Below are 12,480 nucleotides of genomic sequence, written 5' to 3' on the forward strand. Positions count from 1 at the left end.
GAGCCAATAGAACAAACATAGCAATTGGAACCAACACTTACACTAGAACTAACGCATTACATCAAGTAGAACTAACTCGATTGCAGCTAGAACTGACACTGGAGAAGCTAAAACTAACACGCAAGCCAGTAGAACGAACATATCAATTGGACCCAATACTTACACTAGAACTAACGCGTTATATAAAGTAGAACTAACTCGATTGCAGCTAGAACTGACACTGGAGAAGGTAGAACTAACACGCTAGCCAGTAGAATGAACATAGCAATTGGACCCAACACTTACACTAGAACTAACGCATTACATCAAGTAGAACTAACTGGATTGCAGCTAGAACTAACACGCGAGCCAGTAGAAAGAACATAGCAATTGGACCCAACATTTACACTAGAACTAACGCATTACATCAATTAGAACTAACTCGATTGCAGCTAGAACTAACACTGGAGAAGCTAGAACTAACACACAAGTCAGTAGAACGAACATAACAATTGGACCCAACACTTACACTAGAACTAACACATTACATCAAGTAGAACTAACTTGATTGCAGCTAGAACTGACACTGGAGAAGCTATTGAAGGAGCAGGCCCAACTTCCACAATAGGCCTATGAAACAAAAGTTATTGAAGTTGACTTAGTCTTATTTATAATTGTCCTCACCCTCAAAGATGGGACTTTCATCTCCTCTGATGCACAATTTATCATTGGAGGTCTGGAGCTATCAACGTAGGCATATTTCTTTATGCCCGTCATCTCGTAGTACTAAAGCTGTAGCAAATACATTAAGCATTAAAATTAGAACTAACAATGTATAAATTAGAACTAGACTAGTCCAAAGTAAGTAAAACATGGGTGTTTCTAGAACTAACATGGTGTAAATTAGGACTAACACGACATGAATTAGAACTAACATGATCTATGTTAGAACCAACATGAGCCCATGTAAAACTAACATGATTTATGTTAGAACTAACATGGGTGCAGCTAGAACTAACATGACTACATAAAGTAGAACTAACATGGCATAAATTAGAACTCACATGGTAGTTCTAAATTAGAACTAACATGACATAAATTAGAACTCTACATGGCATAAATTAGAACTAACATGATCTAGGATAGAACTAACATGAATTCAATTAGAACTATCAAACAGGTTCTCCATTAGAACTAACATGATGCCAACTAACATGACTCCTAATAGAACTAACATGAGATAGAACTAACGTGAGATGTAGTAGAACTAACATGAGATGCAAGCATGCCATAGAACTAACGCGACCTTTATTATAACTAGCGTGACCCAATTCTGAACTAACATGACGCCAACTAAGACTAACATGACCTAAATAAGGACTAACTTAAATACGGTCAGAACTAACATGATTGTAGTTAGAACTAACATGATGTAAACTAGAACTAACATGGTGTAAATTATAACTAACATGATATAAGTTAGTACTAAAATGATATAAATTAGAACTAGAATGAACCAAAGTAAGTAAAACGTAGAACTTACACATAGTAGTGTCATGCAACTTGGGACATATGTGACCCCTGGCTTCTTCTTGCCCTCCAAAGCAACTCCAATGCCCCTGGTAATTTATGAATAAAAGAATTGGGCTCATGCAACTCCTTTGACCCTCTCAATGCTATCCAGGTACCTGAGTACAGGTCTAGGGATACCTTCCCCGCTTCTGGGGCACCATATCATAGAGCATTGGTACAGAATTTACAGCAGAACAAAGTCTTGGATATCATACTTTTCTGTAGATTCCACAAGCCTTTCCAGTTGCCCTTCAAGGTATCTTCGATGGGTGATTGTTACTTTTTTTAACTTCTTCCCCTCTTCAGTTTTGAAAAAATTAGTGAAGTATTCCACCTAGATTCTGTTTCTTGAGTCTCGATTGATACTTATGACTTCTCCATAAATTAGAAAATAAGTATAGTTATGGACCCATTGTAAATCAAATTTAACACTTTTCACTCCCTCAGTTTTTGAATAAGGGATAGAAAATGTGTTATTATCGCTATCATAATAGCTCAGCAATAGTTCAAGTGTGGGTCGATCAGGCGCAGGTAGGCATGTCCATCCGGGCCGGCCCAGCCCGACCCGGGCCCGGGCCCAACCGGGCCAGGGTCCGGGTCGGCCCGGATTTTTTTTAATTTTTTTCTTTTCTTTTTTTTTATAAAAAATGCTAAAAATTAGTTTAAATTTATTATATTTTATATAATTATGTATTAGTATATACTTATAAATTATTATGTAACTATATATTATATATACATATATTATATATATTATATATACATATATTATATATAAATATATTATATATATTTATAATCTATAACTTGAGAGAGAGAAAATCGCATAAGTAGCCATTGCTCGTTGGGCCAATAGGGAAGAAGTAGCCGTTGTAATATACTATACTTATATACTAAGAGAGAGAGTATACACACACATATTATACATATATAAGAGAGAGTATACTTATATAAGAGGGAGTATACATATATAAGAGAGAGTATACCTTTATAAGAGACACACACACATATATAAAAGAGTATACTTATATAATACATATTATACATATATAAGAGAGAGTATACTTATATATACATATATACTAAGAGAGAGAGAGAGTATATATATACACACATATATTATACATATATAAGAGAGTGTATACTTATATATACTTATATAAGAGAGACTATACATATATAAGAGAGAGTATACTTATATATACATATATACTAAGAGAGAGAGTATACACACACTCACACACACAGTGACACACACACACACATATTATACATATATAAGAGAGAGTATACTTACATATATACTAAGAGAGAGAGTATATATATATACACACATATATTATACATATATAAGAGAGTGTATACCTATATATACTTATATAAGAGAGAGTATACTTATATATACATGTATAGTATAAGAAAGAGTATATATATACATACATACATACATTATACATATATAAGAGAGAGTATATATACACACACATATTATACATATATCGGGCCCGGGCCGGGCTCTGGGCCGGGCCCGAGCCGGCGGGCTTTTTGGACACCCCTAGGCGTAGGAGTCCCAAATAATATATAGTGTTCAAATATAACTTCGTAGTATGTATCCCTATGTCACTGACGAATCTTCAGGGCAATACGCTTCATGAATTCCCAGTAAGCCCCGATATTGGCGGTTAGCCTTATTGATTCGCCCGTATCAGTATTAGCAACTTTTTTCCTGTAAAAAAAAAATCAAATTTGCAAGTTCAATTAGACCTAACGTGGCAAAAATTAGACCAAACACTAACGGGCATCTAGATCTAACATGGACTCAAACTAGAACTAAAATGGACTATGGTAAAACCTAACATTGTTTAAGATGAACTAAAATTAGGGAAAATTAGGCCGAGTCCCCAAATACAGGATAACATAGCACTTGCTATTTTTTTGGGGAGGAATCGTTGATACGACCAGCCCTTACCGTTCTTCTTTTTCGGTCTCGTCATTCTACTACCTATCTTTGCATTTCCATAAGGGTTTGAGTGGTTTCCTCCATGCTGCCAACCCCAGATGAATCGTCTTTGTCTTTCAGCTCGCGACGATAAACGACTTCGTACTCGTTAACGGATTCTGCTTCCCTGGACGATATTTTTTCAGCGAAAACCCTAGCACTGTTGAAATGAGACGAGAAATTTGAAAGTTCGAGAGTTTCAGTGGCTCCTTAGAGGTGGAAGAGAGGGGGAAGATGAAGAGGGTACTTGGGTAGGGAGGGGGCGCAGTAACCTAGTTCAGTGCCATTAAAGGGGAAATTCGTAACTTCCACTGGGTTTTTTTTGAAAACATATACTTTGAGGTATCGTCACAAATATTATGTGTATTTGGGGCTTATCCATATAGGGCAGAATACAAGAGACCTCATTACATAAAATTTTCATTTTTAGGGTTTGGACACATTTTTCTCTTTCTAATTTTATTGGGCAACCAATCAGGCCCTAAATTGATCAAGATTCCTAAGATAAGATAGGTAGGAACACAAACAACTTTTTCACACCTCTAGACTGTTGAGAGCAGAAAGAAGTCTTTTTTTCACTGATCGATATTACTCATTTTATCGTAGCGTGCCTATCCCCACGCGCGCTCCCACGCGCGCTGTAGCATCGACACCTGTCTGTTTATTGTTTTCACTTGCCATGTTCTCCCCTGGTCATTAACACTTACTGTTTTCTCACCCGACACTGTGAATGAGGAGAGTACAGAAATAAATGGACTACAAAAGTTTGAGAAGCCCGTTGGACAAGCAGCGTGTTTGACCCGTGTGACTCTCCCTATAATGACTTGTGGTAATATAGAATTAAGTGTAATTAATGATTAGGTATGGAAATAGTAAAAGATACTCAGGAATTTTATCAACGAGATCGAAAAGTGAAGATAGAAAAGGTCTTGGATCAGTGATTTAAGAGGCAAAATGATTTGCTTTCTGGAGCAAAATGGTAGCATTTGCTTGGCTGCACATCCACTGGATAGAATTTGTCATGCTTCACGCTAGAGAGTCCACTGGGAGATTTAAGCCCTCAAATTTACTAGGCTATGTTTGGTTTGAGAGAAAGTGGGAGAAAGGAAAGTAAAATAAAAGAGAAAGTGAATTTCTGCTGTTTGGTTTAAAAGAAACCAAAAAAGAAAAAGAAAACCATTATCACTGCAGAAAAATAGCTATCTATTTTTTCGTTTTCCCTTTCTCTAAAAAGAAAAAGAAAACCATTATCACTGCAGAAAAATAGCTATCTATTTTTTCGTTTTCCCTTTCTCTCCGCTGCCCAGGTGAAAACGAAGGAGAATCGAGAAAAATAGCTATCTATTTTTTCGTTTTCCCTTTCTCTCCGCTGCCCAGGTGAAAACGAAGGAGAATCAGTCGCTCGAGCTTCCGACTTTCCCCGATCGATCAATCTCCACTCTCTCCAAAACTCCGGCCGATCAATCTCCTCTCTCTTTTCCCTCATTCTCTCTGCAAAACTTCGACCGATCAGTCTCCAAAACCCTAGTTCGGCACCGACCGAAGCTTTGACGCCGATCATATCCTAGTTCGACGTCGATCAAACCAAGACTATAGATCTCCAAAACTTCTCAGTTTTCGACAAAAAATCGAGACTGTAGCTCTCCGATCTGGTTCGATTTTCTCAGATTTGCTGAAGATTAGAGTTCTCTTCTCAGATCTCTATCCTCTGGAAATGAATATAGCAAAGACAAAACTTATTGATTCATCAGTTGAGGTAAAAGAAAAATTTCCCGATTTTCATAGCATTATACGTTATAGTTGCAACTAGCTTTTGGTCTATAGTTTATTTTTTTTAATTTGTCTTTGAGGTTGGTGTTCATAGCTAAGGGAGATTATACTAGTTTTTTTTAATTTGTTGTTGAGGTGAATTAGTTCAAATATCAGATTGGTGTGCGATTGTGTTCGAAGGCTTTTGTGCATACCCAATACTAAATTTGTTGATATCATTTGCATGAAAAAGGTAAGAAAATTTGTGACTATATTCTGACCCTTTTCATGCAAATGATAACACTTGAACAAACAAATTTCTGTTTAGTCTACTTCCACAGCTTTATTTATGCCTAGTTTTAATTCACCTTTATTTATGCTATATATTGTTTAATTTATAGTGATAAGTCACTGGAGCTTTTTTCATTATGTTTGCACTAAATTTTTTAATTGGGAAAAATCAAAATTTGGCAAAACAAAGGGAAAAGGTACTACGGTTAGTAATATTATATCTAAGGTATGCATGCTACTTTACTAAGGAGAATGTGGTATATGCAGTACTTGAAAGAAATCAAGTTTTAGGTCACATTTTGCAGGGTAGGTGTATCATGTGCTAATAGGCCCTGTAATCTCATTTTATGTGTATAATAAATGAATTATCAGGCCTGGATATTTTCATGAAAAAAAATTATCCCGCTAGCCTGAACTTCCTGTTTGTGGCTTTTGGATGTTCATTCAATTTGTTTTCATATTTATTTTTGAAGGTAAACAAGATTTGAAATTAGCAGTACTTTACTAATATTCAACAAGACAACCTGAAAGTCCTCGTGAAGTGTATAACCATCGTCACTCTTCACTGCGAAATGCAATTGAGCGTGCTTTTGGAGTCTTGAAGAAGCGGTTTCCAATCTTGGGTAGTGGAACAGAACCTCATTACCCAATTGAAACACAAAAAGATATCATTTATGCATGTACTATCCTACATAATTTTCTAATGGGTGTTGATCCTGACGAGGGGCTTCTTGAACAAGTTGATCAGGAAGTTTTGAACCAGATGATAGATGTTGAAGAAGCTCCTGTAAATGATAATGAAGAGTATAGACGAGGAGAGATTCTAAGGCAAAAAATAGCCGATGATATGTGGAGAGATTATTAGAAATATTTTCATTCTTCAAATAAAAAGTAAATGTGTTTTTAGATACTCTGGATCGTATGAGTGAGCTAATATATTTTGATTGTCTGGTCAACATTCGAGTTGCAATTTCACAACTTACGGTTTCACAATATTGAGGTTTTGTGCATTTAGGCTATTGATCTGATATCCATGGTATTGGTATTAGGAGGTAATTTAATTTAATTTACACTCTAATTACATGTTTTCATTTTACCACTTAGTTCATAAGTTTAAGGTATAATGACAAAACTGACTAACATTCCTTTGCCTTCCTGCCTTTCATAACAAAATTCACAAGCATAGGTATGCATATCGTATCCAAAGATTTTAGTATTGCAAATTATATGTTACTATTCATATATAGATTTCATTCATGGAGCAGGACTTTAAGTTAGCAGGACATTTTAGTATCAAATGACAGTCTTTATTTCTAGCACTGATATCAGTTTTTCTTATGTGATTTCAGGTTTGATATAGTTTTTAGTTTTCAAAATTAACCTTGCGGCTGAAGATTGCACTTGGTGTCTTTTGTTTGATATAAACCTTTTTTCTTTTGGGGGGGTATAGGAGCAGCAACCATGCTTATAACATGAGTTCCATTGAGCAAGTGCTCTGAAATGGGAACTTCTGAGAGTTTTAGGATTAAGTTTATAACATGAGTTCCATTGAGCAAGTGCTCTGAAATGGGAACTTCTGAGAGTTTTAGGATTAAGTTTGTATCTTTTACATTCAAGAGAAAAAGAAATGGGAACTTCTGAGAGTTTTAGGATTAAGTTTGTATCTTTTACATTCAAGAGAAAAAAGTTATTTGCTGATTCTTTTCTTGCTAATGCATTTTAGGATGAAGTGCAGTGGATATGTGCACACAAGAAAGTTACATACCATTGAGATTTATCCTTAAGGCATCAAAAGTTACAGTTAGCATGGAACTCTTTCTTGTAGGCAAGAAAGTTACATACCATTGAGATTTATCCTTAAGATTACAAATATGAGTCCAAATCATTGATTGATCTAAGATTTTGGAACTCTTTCTTGTAGGCAATATAACTGTAGTGAATGTAACACAGTCCTAGTTTGAATATTTAGGACTTTTGCATATTCATGTACACATGCTTCATCTATTAAGGTGTTTCTGTCTGCTATTATAATTATGCAAGGTTTGTTATCTCATTCGTAGATTATAGTCCACTTTGGAATTTTTGGTTGCAATCAGATGCTACTTTTTGATGTTTATATTGTACTTATTTAAATTTTTTTTGAATTAATTTCAGAGGATGAAGGATGCGAGATTGATGTTTTGAGGGGCTCACTAAAGTCAAAAATCAAGGACTTCAGCAGATTTATCTCTTTAAGATTTTATATATGAAATTGATTGTAATAGAATTTGTTGGTGAAGACTTCTATATGAAATTGATTATAATAGACTTTGTTGGTTAAGATCTTCTATATATGAAATCAATTGTAAGAGATGATTTGTTGGTTAAGATTTTATATATGAAATTGATTGTAATAGAACTTGTGACTAGAAATGGATTATACTATTTATTAGGAATATCATGACATTTACTTTAGATATGTTTGGGTTCTTTCATTCAACTTTCTTTCTTGAGTTAAGATTGTGCATACATGTTCGGTAACTTGTAATTTTTTTCAAAATATAGTAGAAATACAATTTAATTTAATTGTTTTTTATAAACTGCTTAAAATCTAAATCTAATTCTAAAAAGTATGAATGAAAATTATGTTGTGATAATTTTCTTCCTCATTTTCTCATAAAGGTAACCAAACAAGAGAAAATTATTTTCATATGTATTTTCTTCTAACTTTCATTACAATATTCTTTCTAACCAAACAATAGAAAGAATATCATTTTCTTTTCTTTTTCTTTTCCTTTCCTTTTACTTTCTCTTTCTTTTTCTTTTCTCCCCCTTTCTCTCAAACCAAACATAGCCTAAGTGAAATAAGTTATTTGATTTGATCCACCGTAGTAGTTAATGTTACGCCTAAGCACATGATCCATCATTCAAACCATCTAATAGTCTCTTATACTTTTCTGGATGGGGGCATCACCAAGCTGGTTTTGTGCATCTCGCAATGATGGTTAGGATCGATTGTCACGTTTGCAACCAAGTGATATTTTTAAATTGATGAGATTTGGTTACTCAAAATAAAAATGAAAATAAATAAAATGAGGAGATTTTTGCTTAGTATGAGAACTGAGATTATCTTCCCCTCTTAACGAGTCTGAAAGGAGCACATACGAACTACTAACAATTGTGAGCATATCAACGATATACTGAATGCTTTGTTTGTAGTTGATGAAAATGAATGGCTAATTAGCAGTTAAATACCTTATGATTGGCATGATTTTGCACTAACATGCATATCCTATCTTTTATTGACATTGTGACTCTTCTGCCGTTTTTAAAGATCATCATTGCTAAATGAATATGAATATAATAAATATCATATTTGAGCTGAGTTTTATCGATTTACATCCCTAATTGGTATGTGTATCCCAACCTGGTTAATCAATGTGGTATAAGGTCTTTATATTCAGCCATATTAAAGAACTCCCATAATTCAATCAGGAAATGCATGTGCCATAGATATTGAACTCATTTATTCTAAATTGTATATAAAAAGAGTGAATTCTATTCTAATACTGTTGTAGCCATTTTAATGATTGAAAATAATTTCTAATCAATTGCAGACAAGTGTCACACATTATGCATAATCAAGTGAGCATCTCAAGACAATTAGAGGCCCAACTCGGTCGACTCGACGCGCCAACATCTTGTGAGAACGACTTGAAAGGTGTCACATGTCGACGACTCGAGAGGCATTATGTGTCTTCCCCTGGTTGAGTCGACTAATTAACCACTCCACTCGACTGACTCATCGGACGACACCTTACGAGGACGACTCGAAAGACGGTACTTCTCGACCATCTGGCGAGTAAAAAGGCGACGAAACACCTTGAGACTCGAGCATCCTCCTGTGCACTGATGACCAATCACCTCGCAATAAATGACATTAAATGCATTATGCATGACATTGTTAGGTCTCATGTTTATAAGCATATTATCTAATCTTGTTTTGATGATTAACAAACAATTACTAATCTTGGTTTCTAGTATTTGTGTTTTCCTCCAACATGTATCCAGGTTGAAATTGAGCGCTAACGATGATATTTAAGGAGGTTAGAAGGATATTGAAATGAAGCCGTCGTAATTTCAAGTCCAGACTCATTATTACGCTTCATTCCGCAACCAAGATTGAGAATCATGAAGATCATTAGCTTGGTATAGTGTTTTAAGTTTAGTTGTGTACTTTATGTGTTTATACTTTAAGCTCAAATCATACTCGTACATGTTTTCTCGATTTATCGTATCATACATCCATTTGAGAATATATTGTGTTTTTGAATTATTGACTTAATAAAAATGTTTCATCTTTTTTAAAGTCCATTAATCAGTAAAAGGAATCTCAAAACTTGTTTGAAAGAATTTCATCAAAATTAAGTGTTTAACAAACTCGTATTTTTGAACGTTTTGCAAAATGATGAGTTTTCACAAATGGGAAACGCAATTTTAGAAATTTCTTTTCCAACATGTTTATTTTCATACATATATAAACATTTCTCCAAGTTTTACTATTTTTAGAGTTGATTTACTATTTTTAATTGAATTTAGAAAATTAAGTTTTTAGCAATTTAAGTATCTGAAAAATCAGCTATCGGTCAACCGATCGGCTCCACCAGTCAACCGACTTGATGAATTTTTTATCATTTGATTTTTTAGTCTTATCAGTCGGCCGATTTATTAAATCAGTCGATCGAGCATAATGTTTTCAGACGACTGATTTTTTTTATCAGTCGATCGATTCTGGCTGTCTGCTTTTGTATATTGTAACTACTAGTTTATCAGTCGATCGATATTATTAAGCAGTCGATTGACCTACCTTTTTTGGCTGCTTTGATTTTGAGGCTATAAATAGGTCTCAAGCCTTACTTTTTTCAGAAGGGTGTTTACAAGAGTTTACAAGAGAGTTTTTCCCAGTTTGTTTTAAGGGTTTTGAGAAAGATCAAGTTTGAAAAAAGAGTTTTACAAAGAGAAGGCTTTCACTTTCGGTTTTGAGGAGTTCAACCTCAAATCTCTATATCTACATCTCTTTGTTTAGAGAAGTTTTTCTAAACTCATTCTCTAGCTAATTTATATTTTGATTATCATTTATAAGCTAGATTTATTTGAGTTTAATTTTGTTTTTACTTATTTTATACACCACAATCACTTGAGCTTTAGTATTTCACATATTGTATATTTGGGTTGTGAGGTTGTTTCATTGAGAGAGCTTAATTTTCGTTCTCACTTGTTTAGATAACAAAATATTTATTCGCACTCATTGTGAAAACACGTTGTAATATACAAGACTACTTAGAGGAGTGGTTGGAGAGAGACCGTGGTTAATTCCAAGAAGAGGAGTGAGTTTGTAGTGAAGCCTAGCGAGAGGTTGTAAATACAAACACTTGAGGAATGTAACACGGGTAGTCCAACACTTAGAGGAGTGTGGCTTGTGGGATTGACAACGTGTGTATTATAAAAGTTTTTGGTGAACTTTGGAAACCGATTGTGTAGTTATTGTGATATAGTGGAGAATCTCCTCGAGGTGAGGAGCTGAGATGTAGGTCGTGAGTTGACCGAACTCCGTGATCATATCTTTGTGTTTGCGTTTGGCTTTGACGTAATTTTCTCGTTCTTATTCTTATATCATCTATTGTCTCATAGTTTATATCGTTTTATCTCGTTGCTTATTCTTGCATATATTTCTTGTATATCATTTTGCTAGGATATTGCATTATAAGTTTTAATTTGGCATCGTAATCGGATTAGATTAGCAATTATCATATTACCCCCCTCTAGGGTACCTTCAACCATCATTTCTCTGCCCCCAAAAATATTTATGGCACATCAGACCACGTCGGTACCACACACCCCCCGTCACTTCGCATTGAATCCCGAAGTGACTTCTTCACCACTAGTCGGCCGACACCTGTAAAGTTGAAGCTAACTTGGCCGCCGGCCCATGTCTAGCCGAAGTTATCATCTTACCCCTCCTTCCACTACTATAAAAGGAGATACTATTTTTAATTATAGGGTAAGCTTTTTCTCATTACTCTCTGAATTGAAGAACTATTGCAGTTCCTTTTACTTCTCCACATAAGCAACCCACTGACTTGATTGTCGGAGAAACAACCAGAGAATCACACCCCGCCCTTTTACGATCTGTTACTTGTGCAGGGAATGACAACTTGCTCAAGAACCGGACATTCGGAGAGTTAAAAGACTTCTGTCAATCTATTGAACTCTTTTTTATTTGACTGTGTGGTTTTATACATCAACAAATACCATCAAGTTTCATTAGTTTCTCAACTTTATATCATAGTCCAAAATAGTTAAGATATAATTTTATAAAAATGAAATGTCAACTGAAATCATTATAGAAAATGGTTTTTTCACAATAATATAAAAAATTATAAGGAGTTGTTAGAAAAGTTCTACTATTTATAATTAAAAATATTCTTTAAAGTAATCCTGGTCAATTTTTTAATTGTTATATTTTGCATGATCATATATTTAATAATCATTTAGGAAAATTTTAGATTCTTCTAGAGATAAGAGAAGAAACAAAAGAAAGAGAAAAAATCTTTTATGTGCAAAATTATCAATATGCCCCTTGCTCTTCTACTATAATGGGAAATGTCCTTTAATTTTTTTGATAAAATTTTAATATAGTAGTATAGATAACGTGGCTATCACAAATCATCCGATTCAAATAAACGAGAAGCAAAACTAACAAAAATCGAAGGAACGGTGGGATCAACGACATGCGAGTCACATGAACCAGACACACACCATGAACATAAAGCATGGGGCTATTGCTAGAACCCACAGTCATTGGGCCCCATCACGAATGGGTGAAGCAGGGCCCAAAATTAGCTAAGCTA

Source organism: Asparagus officinalis, chromosome 3 (genome assembly GCF_001876935.1).
Source record: "Asparagus officinalis chromosome 3, Aspof.V1, whole genome shotgun sequence".
In the NCBI taxonomy this organism is placed as follows: domain Eukaryota; kingdom Viridiplantae; phylum Streptophyta; class Magnoliopsida; order Asparagales; family Asparagaceae; genus Asparagus; species Asparagus officinalis.